Genomic DNA, 16,457 nt, shown 5'->3' with positions numbered 1-16,457 from the left:
ATAGGAGCCAAAAATAAACATTTTTAGTCAAAAATGGCCGAAAACCCCAAAATAACTCATTTTTGAAATGATCGATAACGAAAGCGTTGATATGGTCCTGTTGTCATATGTCCAATGCACCTATGTACTAAATTGCAGGTCATTTGGTTTCCATACAAGGGCATAGGAGCCAAAAATAGACATTTTTAGTCAAAAATGGCCAAAACACCCCAAAATAACTAATTTCTAAGTAATCTATGACAAAAATGTTGATGGGGTCCTGTGGTCATATGTCCAATGCACCTCTGTACCAAATTTCAGGCCATTAGGTTGTAATACCAGGGCACAGGGTCCCAAAATATACATAATTGGTCTAAAAATGACCAAAAACCCTAAATATCATAAATTCTAAGGCCTCTAGCAAGAAAGTGAAAAAAACACCTGGGGGTATTTGCTATTTCTACCACCCTGCCAAATTTCAGCTCATTTGATCCAAAAATGAAAAAGTTGAATCAACTTGAAGATTTTGACAGGAGGAGAAGAAACGAAGGAAAAACAATATATTGCAATCCCATACTATGTATGGATTGCAATATAATTACGAATACAATATATTTCACCATACCTATGGTATGGCTGAAATATAATGAGACCATGTCCAAAGGGTCCTTTCTATCTAGACTTTTGTCTACCTACAGCTGGTGATTAAGATGCTTGGACTTCTTGAAAGCTGTTACCCCACACACTAATCTGTCTAAATACCTGTCTTGGGGCACTTCCGAAGTTCTTATCCTCCCCTTCAAGAAGGAATTTCAAGCTGTTTGGGCAAGACTGAAGGGGAGACTTGTGAAAACAAGTTGGATGTCCAGAGGACACAACTGCTGCAGTAAGTGTTGGGTTTATGTTGAGTACTCTCAACAGCTGGGACAGTACTCAGGGGTTAGAATAACCACGCAGATTACATGTTGGCTGGATCAAGAAGGTTCTAGGTTCTGTAAATTGTGAAACGTTCGCGGTGGCTTTTATTTACGTGGTACCCTGAATTCATGAAACTGAGGATATAATTTTCCATAATGCCATTATTTAACTAAAGAATTGTTTAAACCATGCACTTAAAATACAGTGAAAAGCTAATTTCTCCTTCTACCTTAAAATTGAGTCCCCACAAAAATAAATGAGTCTACAGTGTAACATGCACGAATCAAGCCCTTGGCCTCATTCTTTGCAATTTTGCTGTGACTTTTTGTAATATCATACAGGCATGGATGTCATACCAGCATGCAGTAGTAACAAAATGGTATGAAGTACATGGGTTTGCCACATGTAAAGGACATGGACAACTGCTAGAATTTCGGATGTACCAGGAAGGATGTACAAAACATATACATTTATCATAATGTCTGTGAGCAGTTTTGATAGAAGCAGTTCATACATTTTACCAACCTGCTTACATAAGCCAAGTGACTCTCATTATGCATTTACTTCTATCATCACCAACAAAACAAACTCTTCCTTGTCTTTATAATAACATAACATTCCATCTTCTATTTATTCAAAGGTCTACTGTAAAATACAGAAATATTTGCAGTGGGATTAACTTTGCAGTATCCATGATGCCTAGATTATTAATATGTGCTTTTTTGTCAGAATTGTTTTGACTGCAAATATCGCAAAAAAATTTCACTCCTTTCGCAAAATCATACACCTGCAAAAAGATAGCCTGGATTCCATACCCCAACCTCAAGATATATACTTGAGATCGGGCTGGGGTTTGGTAACCAGGCTAGCAAAAAGATTAACATCAATTCGTCTCTATTTTCGTCACAAACCCCTGATTTTGTGGCAGATGATAAGTAAAAGAAGTAAGATTTAAAAAAAAAAACTTAAGTACAAGTGGAAGAACATTTTAGAGCATCCCATAACTGAATGTTTATAGTGTAACTTGCGCAGTAAGAATAGTGTAACTTCCGCAGTAAGAAATACTCAGCCCAGGGCATGTTAATGTTTCCTTTTGTATTCCTCACACCTTGGTCTTCAAGACGAATGGGAGGCCACGGCCATAACTGTCCCTGTCGTTATCTGCAATAGCAGTCTTCTGATAGCTGTACACTAAATTTCCTGCCATGTAGTCCATCTGCAGTAATGGGCAGGGCGCTCCCTTGCTACATTTGATTCCTGAGGCACAGATAAAGCAATTCCTTGTTTTATAATATAGCAATTCCTTGTTTTACAGGTATAACCAAAAAGATTTAAGACAAGGTTCAATCTTGAGATGGCAAAGAACCTAAAATATTATGTTTAAGTTGCCCATGCATCTGTAACTGATGCTTAGGGGTGGTGACCATCTCCATTTCTGTAGCCCTTGGGCCACACATTTGTGCGATCCACTACAGCAGGGGGCCGATGCGTAATGTGTGTCTAACTCCATACTCTTCCTCACTAGTGCTGAGTGCTAAGCAGAGAAAGCGGCATGTTCCATTTTTGAAGTATTTAAATTTTAGTTTGGACTATGAGTTACTATGACTCGGTCGGGGATCGAACTCACGACTTACTGAATGCAAGGCGAACACTCGGCCACTGCACCGGGCAACTTAAACATACACTGATTAAAAAGATCATATTTTTTTCCATAATAATTTGCATTTCAAGAAGCGTCAGACCATCCCAAAAGAAATCAAGACATTCTGCAGTAAAAATGGGAATTGGCTTTAAGCAGACACTAAAGCTGTCCTCCTTAATGAAGAATTGATGTGAAACTTCTCTCCGTTAATGTCGGTTACGATCACTTGACGACCATAACCCAGCCTTCTTCAGGTCGTAACAGTTGGTAATGGTTCTCTGTCCATTTGTTTTAAGATAAAAAAATCAGCCTTACATTCTTATCATGTTGAGAAGTCCTAAAGGTTTTGACTCAGGGAGAGAGTTCAGATTAAGTAAAGGTCATAAAATGTACTAACATGGCCAAAGCAGTTCATTTGCTTAGTTCTGTGTCATTTCAAAGTGAAAATTCGACAAGCATGCAAGACGTCAAAATGGAAACTTGTTACTGACTGTATTCCTCACAATATCTGTTATTTTTTCAGTCCGAATTTCTTGTTTGCAAACTGTATTAAAATGTTACCTACTGCTGCAAATTGATATTTCATGCTCTAGGAGGTGTACAATGTAGTATTTTACATTTAAGCTGATAGACATACTTTCTACACTTGAATATCATACCTCGAACTTGTTCTACACATATAAGGAATGTATCTGGACCGTGCTGATATGAGCTTCCATTAGAATGCAAATGTACCCACTCAACATGAGAGGATGAAAGCTTTTAAGATCCTAAACTCAGATCTTATTTTCAGGCAGGCCTGGACAAGATAGCACTAAACACTGCAGCAAAAGCTGACTCGTCACTTTTTTAAACAAATAATCATACTGGCTATTTTTGGAATAAAGAGCCCCTAGGTATGACTATTTCAAATTCCTATATCTGTACACTACCCCCTGGAAGCATCTTACTGAGCCAATATATCACACATCTCAATTTCATTTACTGCAGTTGACAATTCTGACATGACATATCCCATAAAGAAAGAGTGCAAATATACCCAGAGGGCCAAATGCTTACAATGTCATTCATTTCATTGAGGCTTTATTTCGTAAAACCTTACATTTCTTCAGGGAGTTGCTAACATTCAAGGTAATATAAAAATTCCAGGAGGGGACTTGCCCTTGTACTTGGAGGAGGAATGATGGATTGTCAAACCATGTTACCATGGTTACAAAGCCCTGGGCATTCCAAATCCTCCTCGAGGTGTGTGTAATTTGCATATGCCACAGGTTTGAAGTCTGGCTGAGTCCTGCCTACTGAAGGTTGGATTATTACAATATGAAGTGCAGGCAAAGCTTTCCTGTAATATTCAAGGTCATGTTTGCAGGATCAGCATAAATATAATGGCTTTACTAATACTATCATCTCCTATATGGGTTAACCCAGGATTGCTTTGCATCCAGAAAATGTGATACTTGAAAGGATTGGAAAGGGGTTTTAGCAGAATTCTCATATTCTCTTTAAACAAAAGTACCGCAGTTACATAATCGAACAACTATTTGCAGCGCCATTGAAACACTGACTGGAGACTCCCTTTTTCGGCAAACTCCCAGTATTCTTAGTTAGCATTGAAAATCGCAAACCAGCTCCCCCAAATCAAAGCCAGTCCCACTTGAAGACTGCAGAGGATGCTAGATCGATGTGACAAAACCACGGCAACATTTCAGAATCAACAGTAAGTACTGGTACAACATTTGCCAGGTACTTTTATGCATACAGCACAGGCCTTTGTTGGAAACCAAATCTAGATTGAGAATCGGAAACATCATTACTTTTTTTTTTTTACTGGTATCTGTCTTCAACCTAAAATTGGCTCCCCTGTCTACTCGTTTTCATTATGACCTGGCGTGAGTCCAATAATTCTTATCACCTAGTTTACTGCCCTATTAATCCATTGAAGAGGCACAGAGCCATGGTTCAAATATCCACCTCACTGCAGACTTATTACTTATTGATTTTCTTCATCCAGAAATAAGGCTGCTCATTTACCACTGTTTGCTACAATATGCCAGATTGCAAACAAAAGTCTATCAGTCCTGTTTCAAAGAAATTTCAAATAAATCACTACCATTAAAAAAAACTTATTCCTTTCTTGAATCTATAACACATTTTATCTTTGGATTCATAAATGTCTTTTACATAAACATTGATGTGTCTCTTTTTGCTGATTGATCACTTATGATTTTGTAAGTTGGTGCATCTCATATTTGATTGGATAATAACAACAAATATATAACGTTATAGTCTCCATTGGCTAATTACAGTTATGTTATCTCCATCAATGTACATCGTATCCTATGTTTGTTTCACTCAAGTTGATTGGTTAATTGGTCAATTCCATACTAATAAGGTATCCTCTATAATTCTTGTCACCAATTTCTATTATTAACATGCTGGCACCTCTGTGAGCTCTTCAGTGGTTATATGACACATTTTTATTATAACAAGCTCCTTAACCATTTGAAATCAACAACCAACTTTCATCAATTCAAATCTTACCATGGTAACTGACTGCTCCCAATGTCCATTTAGTAATTCCAACAGACATCAACCTCACATTATGTATCAAAATTATAACTTAATTTACTGTCACAGCCAAGGCTACATATAAATCAATATATGTATAAATGCATCATACTCAACACCTTTCCTGATGTACGTTATGTAATCCTGTGTCCATACCCCATGTCCCCTTGCAAAAATGTGCTCTTAGATCATAGCTCTTCAAAATACATTTTTTGTGTATTTAAGCCATTAAAACATACATGTAGTATACATATCATCTCTTTCCATACCAAGATCTGCAGCTACATCCAGGTAGCAAAAATATGAAAAACTATATTCCAGAACACAATATCCATGTAAAAAAAATCATGCAAAAAGGTATCATAACATGGAAGAACCTAAGGTATATTCCAAGCGACAACACTTTTTACATCATGACCAGATTTAATGTACATCTACATGTACCAACCTCAGCTTGCAACTGCGACATTTGTACATAATGGCCCCAACATCTACGCCACACAAGCTCAAGCCTGCATAAAATTGGTTCATCCATGCCACCATCTATCTGCCCCGACTTACCTCCGCTAGGAGAGAGAGACGGAGCGTGCTTTCCGCTACCAGATTCCGCTTACTGTCGGACAGGGAGCCATGGTCCCTGCGTGCCTCAGCTGCAAGTGTTCTCAACCCATCTCTGGGCCATTACCATAAATATAGGCTCATTAGGATGCAGGAGGCAGACTCTTGCATCACTGATATCACAGGCAAACTGAAGCCAGCCCCAACATATATACCCAACCAATAGCAGCTACACATCAGGCAATGGTAATACCTAGATTTGTTTCTCAGGTACATCATACTACATGTGTTGTGATTTTCTTGGATGAGTATAAAAATGAATGAAAAGAAGCTGCACTGTAAATAGAGATAGAAGTAGAAAAAGACGACCGACGGTTAAGTGGGTATTACAATGTATATTCTCCTCATTGAAGAATTGATGCAAGACATCAAGGCTACGAGGTTCTTGAATCATAACTTAAATGGCATTTACTTGTAATCATAATTCAGATTGGTCTACATTTTAGTACTGTTGAACTCCATAATGATTCCCAGTTTCAATCTACTTGTTCCTCTAATGATATGGAGCCTGTGCAATATCAATCTGTGTCCCCAAAACACTAAATTTAGAAGATGAAAAAACAACCTTGATACACATTCATTAAGCAATTGGTACAGTCCTAAGTGAGCATGCTTAATAACCCTAAGTAGTCCAATGAACCATACCTGTGCTAATTTGATGCACGGAGGCACCCACAGAGTAATAAATGTTAATTGGCTAACTACATTACGTATAGTGATGATAGACGTAGGTATGAACAAAAACAAATCAGACAAAAAGAGATGAGTGGCGAGGTGTGAGTATATGATGTGACTAACATATTTTGAGTAATGCAGTATTTTTTCAAATTCCCAAATAGGATGATAATATTAATAGAATACCCCTGATGCATTTTCATAATTTTGTGCAAAATGTATTTCACTAAGCTAACCTCCAAATACATTGCAATGTTGCTTTACCCACGAATATTTCTTTACGTACCTTTGCATTGGAGGCAAAAGATTTGGCATTCATAGCTTGCTCCAAAGCAATAAAAATTCCAGTCATGATGTTAAGTGTTGCTCATACCGGGACTTCAAACACTATGGACAAGACGTGGACAGGCCAATCATAGGGACCAGTCCAGCAAGTGTACATTGGACTTGTTCCCAAGTGAGAAAAAATTGCCACGATGACAAATTTGAACACGTAGTTTATGTCAAAAGATATCCAAAAGAACAGTTGACAGCTATCTAATTTGAATGAGATTTTGCAGTTTTCTCAAAGTACATATCATGTGGTTCACACAGCTCGAAAATAGCTCGCTTAACGTGTCTGCAGGCTCAAAGTTGCATTCTCAGCAGCCAATGTTTTCTTGATGATCGTGCAATTTTCAGGAATCGGCTCATGTTTGGCTTATGGTCAGTGAGTCCCGTCCAACATAATAAGTAGATTTTCAGACTGAAAAACTGCTTGATTTTCTTGTGCTTTTGAAATTCGTTGACTATCTTCTGATAAACAAATTGGATGACAGTCATCGACGGTATGACGTAAGCTTTACAGACTGCATATTAAAAATGAAATAAGTGGGTCTGTTGTTGCTGCAGCAGTGCTTATGGATTATACATTTCCTGCTGCTTGCTTATGAATCATACACGAAACAGGAGGGGAAGGAACATGCAATCAGCAGGTGTCAGCTTCATTGGAATTCCACTCACTATCTTATTCCATCTCTCATGTACGCCCCATTTCAGAAGATTACAGATAGCATGATTGCTAAGCAGACTGCGCTTACAGAGCGCAACCCAGCATGACAGTTTCCTTGACAAGATTTAGATTCTTTTAATCTGCAATTTGTAAGGAAGCTACTGGGGGTCCAGCATTCAGTTCAATCTTAATTCAGCCAGGGCTTCCTCGCAAAGGCAAAAAAAGAAAAAAAATCTGCTTTACCCTGGGTGCCAGACCAACCGGGCAACCAGCCGGTTTCTTTGGTGGCCCAAGGTAGTCTGCTTGCCAATTTAAAATTAGCGCTCCAGGGAGTTTAGCCCAAAGGAGATTTTTGCTGCCAATTCAGCCAGGGCTTCCTTGCAAAGAAAAAAATTGACTGAAATCTCCTTTACCCTGGGTGCCAGACCGACCGGGCAGCCAGTCGTTTTTTTTGCTGGCCCAAGGTAGTCTGCCCGCCAATCTAAAATCGCTGCCATTTTCAGTCTGGTGCAGCCTGGAATTCCTAACAAGAGGCAAGCAATATTGGAGGCCAGCTGGATCGTCAGGCAGGTGTAAATTGTGGGGGGCACGTGTGGCGAGCGCGGGGAATCGGTAGCGAACCAATCCTGCGCCATCTCGAATCAGTCTGGTTCCTCAGCGTACATCTCCTTATAAGTTATATAGTTTCACAAGAAGTCAAGCCATCCAACCAAACTTGATAAAAAATATGTCATCCTTGGCAGAGGTCATAGCAGTAACACTATGATTGCTTTTCACACTTTTAGAACTTTGGAATTGCCCCTAAATCTTACGAATGCCTCTTCCCACGTACAAGGCAATAAACTACTAATTCTCTTGAGTACAAGGAAATGATGTTTAAAATGGGAGGCCATCAATTTTACTGACCAGCTGCGTAATAGGCTTGTGCCCTTGTTTATCTCTTGCTTCTTGGAATACATTTGCGAGAAAGGATTTTACGATAAATGACAAACATCTACCTTTCCAGGGTCTCGTTTTAAGTAACGGTTATCACACTTACCGTAACAACCTGTAACTTTCCTGAAGAAAAGGGGAGGAAGTGGACAACAGGAAGGTACCTGAATGAAATCTTGTCTGTGTTGATACAATACATACTAAAAGTGTTTACCTTTTTTTCTAACACAAAAGAAAGATGACTCACAATTTTGGGTATCACCAAGGAGCTTTTATCAGGCTCCTTGGTATCACCTATCTGCCTTCCCCAGGAATTTGACCTATTTTGCATCAATTTTAGGACATTAGGACGTGTGACACCTGGATGGAGTAAATGGTGCCTGGAAGTTGATACCTGCGGATGTCCTGGTTTAACATGGAAGGCTATATACATCAGGGCACATTAACCTATATGGAAGGGCATTAAGTGCTGACATCTAGCCACCGTTGGCCACTCCTGTGTATTGGGATGGTGGGACTGTGTATCGGGAGGGCAGCTGGACACTGATAAAAAATTTGGTCATTCATCTTTCTTTTGTGATGGCAAATAATGGAAACTTTAAAAAGAGGTTATACTTCTGTTGGTTAGTTTGACATGAATTTTTCTCAACTGCTCCTAACATAAACTGTCATAATTCCACCGGGTGCCATAATACCGCCATATGAGAAAAAAATACATGAAGTGATTTACATAGATGTACAAATACAGCATCAGTAATCCTGATGCTTTATGCTTTAGCTTTAGCTACATATGCTTTAGCTATTTAGGTGGCCAACATAATCTTCAGAAGGCCTCTATGATAATGTTTCCTTGATATGGCGTTATTACGGCACCCAACAGAATTTTGAGAGTTGATGTTAGGTGTTGCTCTTCATTCAGTTAAGACCCCATAGCAATTTTCTACAAACTGCAGCTTCATTTCAAAATCCATCATGTTATATGTATGAAAATTCAATGAAAACAATGCTGGCTTGAAGAAAATATGCCCTGACAGCATTTTCTACATGAAGGTCACAAGAAAGTCACTTTGAACTGCAGGGCATGGCTACCAGATGGCATGTGTGTGTTATCACCAGTCATAACCCCTACATAACCCCTCTATAATACTCAAACAGGAACTCTGTCATTCTGAGAGAAATGCCCAAAGGCTTGTGGGACTGCAACTGTGCAAGGAGACCTCAAGAATGTTAATTGAGAGCATATCTTTTCCAGGCAGCTGTAGAAATGATGAACATGTACCTATCCTTACTTTCATTGCTTTTTGGGCCAGAATGATAAATTCTGAAGACTAAGGTACCCAAAGATATACGTAAGTGCTTGCAAAACTCTGACCTGGATTTTGCCTTGTAGCAGTCTACCTTTCAGCTTTCAATGTACCACTACCGGTAATACAGAGCAACAGTAACATTATATCATATATGATTTTTAAACAATTATCATAACGTTCTAACATTTTGTACCATGGGTTTGTACTAAATCTATGTCGTGTATTTTAAACATTTATTCCTAATTGTCCTACCATTATTTAATTCCAAAACTGCAAAGAACATTTCACAGATTGTTACAACTTTCAAGGGCAAATTTACAACCTTCGCAACCTTCAAGGTCTGGCGATAAAAAAACACAATCTTCCACAATTTCCATGCCCACACAAACTATCCTCACTGCCCCCATTGATCAAACAAAATGGCCGCCAGCTGCAGCCATTACGAAGCAGTTACAACTGATGTGAATGTAATAACTCTTGATGGATGGCTGTGCTCTGTGGAGACATATCTCAACATCGCTAGCAGATAACCACTGCAACAGCAGTTACTCCCTCAATTTTTGCTAGATGAACTAGATTGCAATTTCAGGCCATATTCAAGTTTGTCATCATAAACCCTAAACAATTGTCAGCAGTGAAAAACCAAAATATAACAGATTTTGATTCAAGTGTAAATTGAACACCTACCATAACATTGGTGGCTTCTATCACTATCAGTGCCAGTTTGAGGCACTTCTACCTAGAAGATATGGGTCTATAAAGATAAGGTTCTATGTGATAGAATTTTACTCTTTATGCATTGCCAGGGCTCGAAATACCACCTGCATATGCAGGTTGGTGCAGGTAAAATTGGAGCTGAGCAGGTATTTCTGGTGTCTACCGGCATCTAACCTGCACTGGTCAGTGTACAGGGTTTTATACTTAAATGTCCTATAATGTAGGTGTATGTGGATTGTTATTAGGTGCATTAAATATTAGCACCTATTAAGTATAAAAGAAATATAGCGATGGTTCCTGAACAATTGTACAAAATGTAGTATTCTTAAACTCAGGGTGGTGCAGGTAAAATTTGTCTGGTGCAGGTAATTTTCAATGCTACTTACACCGGTACAGGTATGCAGAAAAAGTATTTCGAGGCCTGATTGCATACCGGGTTGGAAGAAACAATATTGATCTCAAAGGAGTGTTTTTTATGTCTCTTGTAAGTTGTAGATATATTCTGTAACATAAAAGGCATACTAGCATCTCATATCTGCTTGATTTGTTGCTTTGACCTAAAATTGCCCAATAAACTGAAAAAATAAATGGTAAAACAGTCCTCCCCCAAGTGAGGGTAAACATGAGGACTTTCATACAAATCATCATAACATAAATCACCTGTACCTATCTCGGATTCTCCCACATTGGCAGTATACAACAATTACAACAATCATTATCCAATAAATCTCTATCTTCTTTATGATATGAGAGGTCAGTACACATGGATAACGTTAAATCTAATAATAACAATTATAACCATTTGTACAGCAATACACAATTAATCAAAATGACAAGGTGATACATTTATATTATAACAAATTGTGCTTGCTTTCTTTCTTTTGACCCTGGCTTTCAACAGCATTTGTTTGACATTGTGAAATATTTTTTCTGACGTCAGGCAAAAGCACATCAGCTCCAGTTAGATGCCTCTCTGTGATATCAACTGTTCCATCCCTAACAAATGAGTACATGTCTCCTGTAGGCCCACCTCCCGTACATTAATGCCAATCTCCAGAACAGGGGATACAGATTCTCCGATATATCCCACCTACCATCAGGGAACAGCTGCACTCTCGATAATTGACTCTTTCTAATTGTCCTGAAAACCAGGTAGGCACCACGCTAGGCGTCCTCGGAAAGCTGTGCACAAGCCCCCATTACAATAAAGATAGTGTATGTAAATCAGCACTATAAATGTACCATCTGTAACACATGTCCATCAATTCATCTCCAAGAAGATGTTTGGAGGAAGATTATGTTTTATGACTGACTGGTTTGTCTGACACCTGCTGATCTACCACCTCAAAATCTGCTTGGAGATAAAGCATCACCACTAAATTAGTAAATATATATGTATTGTGTGGTGACTGAAAATAGCAGTATTAAAAAAAGGATAGAACTCTAATTGTAAGAGAAATGTTCCGAGGATCTCCAATAGCAAAAGAAGATGTAACCAATATTGTATGAAATATTACAGAAAGTTTGTGTATCATACTTACATGTCAAAGAGGTGTCATCCATGATCCAATAGATTTGAAATCAATATATTTGTATTCATATAACTATTGTAGATAGTCCTCAGTACCAATGGTCAATGGATGTATCAGACAACCACCTTCAATAACAAAGAAATAACATCTCTGACTCACCTCAATATAACACTAGCAGTCGGCCATGGATAGATTTCCTGCCAGCCTGTTGTTCTACGCAGAAGGTCTCTGGCTGCGATCAACAATAGCTGGTCAGTACGCCCACTCACAGTGCCTGCTCACCCTGAAAAATGTACAGTGGGAACCAGTCAGCTGGAGCAGTCTGCTGTTGCAATTGTGTTTCTTTTACACTGACCTCTAGAAGGAAGTCTGCTTGAATGATGGATACAAATAGAACAGTACAATGAGTCATAATCTGTTGTGTGGCCACAACAAGCATGGACAATACTGGCTATATATGTATAATTATATAGCCTCTACCAGGCTCCACAGGTAGCTGGAAAAATAGTAGCCAGAGGATTTAACTGGGCAAGGATAGGTCGCAAACTGTACTTCCATGCCAGCTAACTCCTTTGGCATGTTTGGCTTTGCCATATGTCTGTTATATGTGAAAATAACAGTAGAGGCTATGCTACATGCGTCAATATATAAATCTAGAAAGAGGACTATACATCAGAAATGTTTATTGACCACATGTAATTAGTATATCAATGTTTAGCATATATGTACTTACTTACTGTCATATGACCAATCATATTCAAGGGTACACATCCTTAATTCTGATTGGTCAATTGTTCTTCCATCAGCCTATAGTAATAATTAATTTTGATTGGTCATTGCCAGAAGCAACAACAGAACATCAGAACATACAGAAGCAACATATACTATAGCAACATGTAAAAAGTTTTTAAAAACTAAAAAAGACACATTACAATTTAGGAAAAGGTTTAACATTTAGGTAATTGGGTAAAACATCATTGGGAACTTGGACACCCTAATATTAATAATAAACAGTACTTAAGGTTTAGTCCCTGAGTATTGTTGCCCAGCATTTGACCCAGACATTCAGGGATGTGGCCCACACAAGGGTTCAAGTACAGAACTTAAACAGTGTCCTTGAAATGTGACTATAAGTTTATAACAAACAGTCAGGCCATTCTTGCAATGGACAGGTTGCTACTATGGCCACTATTGAGTTAAAATCCTGAATATCGTTCAATGGATATATGAAGTACAACGTATGTATCACCACAGCAAGTCTATTTAGAGACTGAATTGACAGCAGTCCTCTCTTTCACTGATTCAGACAGCTAGACCAGATAATGGTGGCCACTCAGGGAAGCTCTACTATGCTAGATTAGCTTCTTCATGCTAGCTCTTGGCAGAGTGATGTGTGTATTCACTTTTGACAGCCCGCCTTTTCAGCAACAAGACCACAATAGAGTACTATTGGAATATACACTTCTTTGCAATATATATGAGTAGACATCCTCTGGCATTTATACATTTTTACAGATATCTGCAACTGATGCTGTTCAAAAGCATTAGACTGCTAAAGGATATTATATCCAATATATAGATAAGCTAAAAATGCAAACATGCTACAATATCTGAGGCCCAGCTATGCATTGGCACAAATAGATTATTGGCACCTTGGAAAAGGTTGACCAAGCAATCGAAAATCAGCACAAAAAAAAGATAAACCTACCGCATTGAAATAGCCTAAGGGAAAGGCGTTTCTGCAAGTATCGATGTGTTTACAGGAATAGGACATTGAAGACAGTATTTGGCCAATAAAATCCAAGAAATGGAATATCTCAAAGCAGTAGAATAGCGGGCTGCAATAATGTACATGAGGGGGGTAATTAAAGTTAAAATACATGTTGTAAGTCCGGTAAAAATTTGATTTTTAAAACCAAATCAAAACAAATGGTCAAATTGAAATCAATGAGGTCTTTCATCGACAAACATCAACAAACAAAAGATTAGTATAATTGTCAAACACCCCTATAGCAGCATTTCCAATGGAAGAATCCCAAATCTGCCACCTGTATGCAAATAAGGAACTTCTCATATATCAAAGGGTAAAATATGTAGACCTTTGGCTACAAAAGGCTGTGACTGTACAATTTTGAGACCAGATGTTGCCTTTGTAATTGGAAGGGGCAGATCCGGCTAAGAATTCAAGAATTTACAACAACGGGGCTATGAATGATGATAATTGATGAACAAAACCTAAAAATTCTTCATTTCTTGCAAAAAATCTATCATTATCAACATTTACTTGGTGTAACACTAACAGCGAAGTTACTAAGCGCCGCTAAACTGGCCATGCCAGATGGGACCATAATGTTTTAGCGCATTGGTTTTGTGATCTGGCGTCCGGGTTTGCCGCGAGTTCGAATCCCGGGTTTGCCCCGGGTTCGAATCCCAGGACAGAAACCGTTTCTACTTGCCTCTTGTTTCATTGGTTCCCACACTGGGAATCATATGGTTCCATATACATAGTAGCAAAAGTTCATGCATTAAGTGCTTTGAGGTACCATGACTCGTGATTTCCTAGTTTTTTACATCTCACATCTCATAGCATGCATTACTGTACATGTACATCCCACACACAGACTGGCAGATTTCCATTATAGAAGATCCTATCAGTGCTAAACATGGCACAATAGACTGTGATGAGCAATCAGTCCAGCTTCCTGACATCACCATGGTAACAGAGTGGGCAGAACAGATCTGCCTCATCACCTCATAGTCTGGCCATCACAAGTTTTATACCGGATCTGGTCAATGATCCAACAAGAAAAAGTGCAGCTTGGAATACCATTGTTTAACATTTGTAAATCAGCAAGTTAGGAGGGCCTGTAGGCTGCATTTCAGTGGCATAAGGCATAGGCAGCCTAATTCTGATTTCCTGTAATTCATAGGTAAAAGCCATCTTAGTTGACATAATCCAGATTTTGTACTGTGTAAATGCCTTCCTTAATTTTAGTGTGATACATAATAAAGGGGTTCTTCTGAATTTGGCGTAAAATGTTGTCAAGACCCCCCCCCCCCTGCAGACCCACCTGTATGCAAATATGCCTATACTACTACTAGTACAAGAATTTCTTTTTGATAAACCTAGTAGGATACCCTACAATTGCTTTATGATTCACATTTTTAGCTAAGCACACCAGGTCACCCTTACTCTTTTTGAGAAGTGTGTTGGGTACTTTCATAAAAAAAAACAACATTGCCTTACTTCTCCTAGTACCTCTTCTATTCCTTTCAATACTTCTATCTTCCATTGTCTCTATCATAGTCTATGCCTTTTTTGACGTGATTAGAACCAAGTGACTAACATGGGATGGCTACATGACTCACAACTAACCAATCGCGCACTAGTAGTATTTGATGAAAGACCTGTTTTATTCTGTTACATTCTCCCCATCAAATAAATGACTGGATTGGGACAATGTAATCTACCGCTTAATGGGACGATAACCCGATGAAAACATCTCTTGATGCGATGACAAAAGAAGAGGAGAAAGGAGTGAATCTGATTAAGAGGACCTTCATCAAAGCGTTTCAGTCTGAACATCATTATTTGTGACCACAAATTCACAATTTTCAGAGGCATGGATCGAAAGAGCTACAGCCTTCACCATAAACATGAGAAAGTTGAGAAACTTGAGAAAGTTTCTTGGACAGAGACTTGGAAAGATCACATGAAAAGGATAATAAGAATTAAAACTGTTGCAGCGAACCTGATTGAATAATACCATGAATCATGATGGCATATATACAGTCTCTCTCATAATCATATGCCATCTTCCACACTAAAGAGATCAAAGACCAAAACATTAGCCACATCATACATCCATTAATCTCCAGGCAGATCTACCAGTGGCATAAGGAATAGCTGGTGTCTCAGAACGTCACTCCTTCCGTCCTTGGCCAGCTAAATTCCTGTAAATATATATGCCACCGGTAGACCTGCCAGAAGATTGACATTCTCTCTCTCTCTCTCTCCTTCTCTCTCTCCCTCTCATATGCCATCTTCCACACTCAAAAGGGATTTAAAAAAACAACAACAGAATATTGGCCCAAGGAGTTTTCATCAACAGAAAAGCTTCTTGATTAGGCAAACCATACATCCTACCAGTATGTGATGTTCCTATGATTCTTCTCTAGACTCTAGTCAAAACAATGAAAAAATTAAATAGACCAAGGCAAATACTCCACGGACCACATATCCAAGCAGTGTCTGCTCTATGGGGGCCCCAAAGCCCTTTTCCGTAGAGCGTAATCGGCGGTTTTAATTCTACGTACTCCGTAGCGGGACCGTTCGAATTCAACGTAGAGCGTAATCGGTGCATTTTGCGTCGAGCGATATTGGCCCCCTTAATTTAACGTATTACGTAGAAGCAGACCGGATTTTACCGTAAAACGTAATTCATATTAATTTTTCGTCAAGTGTAATCAAAGTTTCATTAAACTTAACTAGTCTACCGGCAAATTTTACCCGCGAAAATGCTGGAAATTGCGTTTCAAAGGGTCCAGATTTCAAAATTTCGCCGGACATTCCTTGC

At 38.7% G+C, this 16,457-nt stretch overlaps 1 protein-coding gene across 1 annotated transcript in view; it reads right to left on the bottom strand.

Annotated features, from left to right (window-relative positions):
- LOC118424419 (transmembrane protein 198-B-like) overlaps window positions 1–16,457 on the bottom strand; it is a gene marked incomplete at its 3' end in the record, with an annotated part of 46,905 nt that overhangs the window by 21,730 nt on the left and 8,718 nt on the right. The window contains 1 exon segment of the mRNA XM_035832979.1: window positions 12,040–12,163.

Source organism: Branchiostoma floridae, chromosome 10 (genome assembly GCF_000003815.2).
Source record: "Branchiostoma floridae strain S238N-H82 chromosome 10, Bfl_VNyyK, whole genome shotgun sequence".
NCBI lineage: Eukaryota > Metazoa > Chordata > Leptocardii > Amphioxiformes > Branchiostomatidae > Branchiostoma > Branchiostoma floridae.
This window is presented reverse-complemented; position numbering and strand designations above follow the sequence as displayed.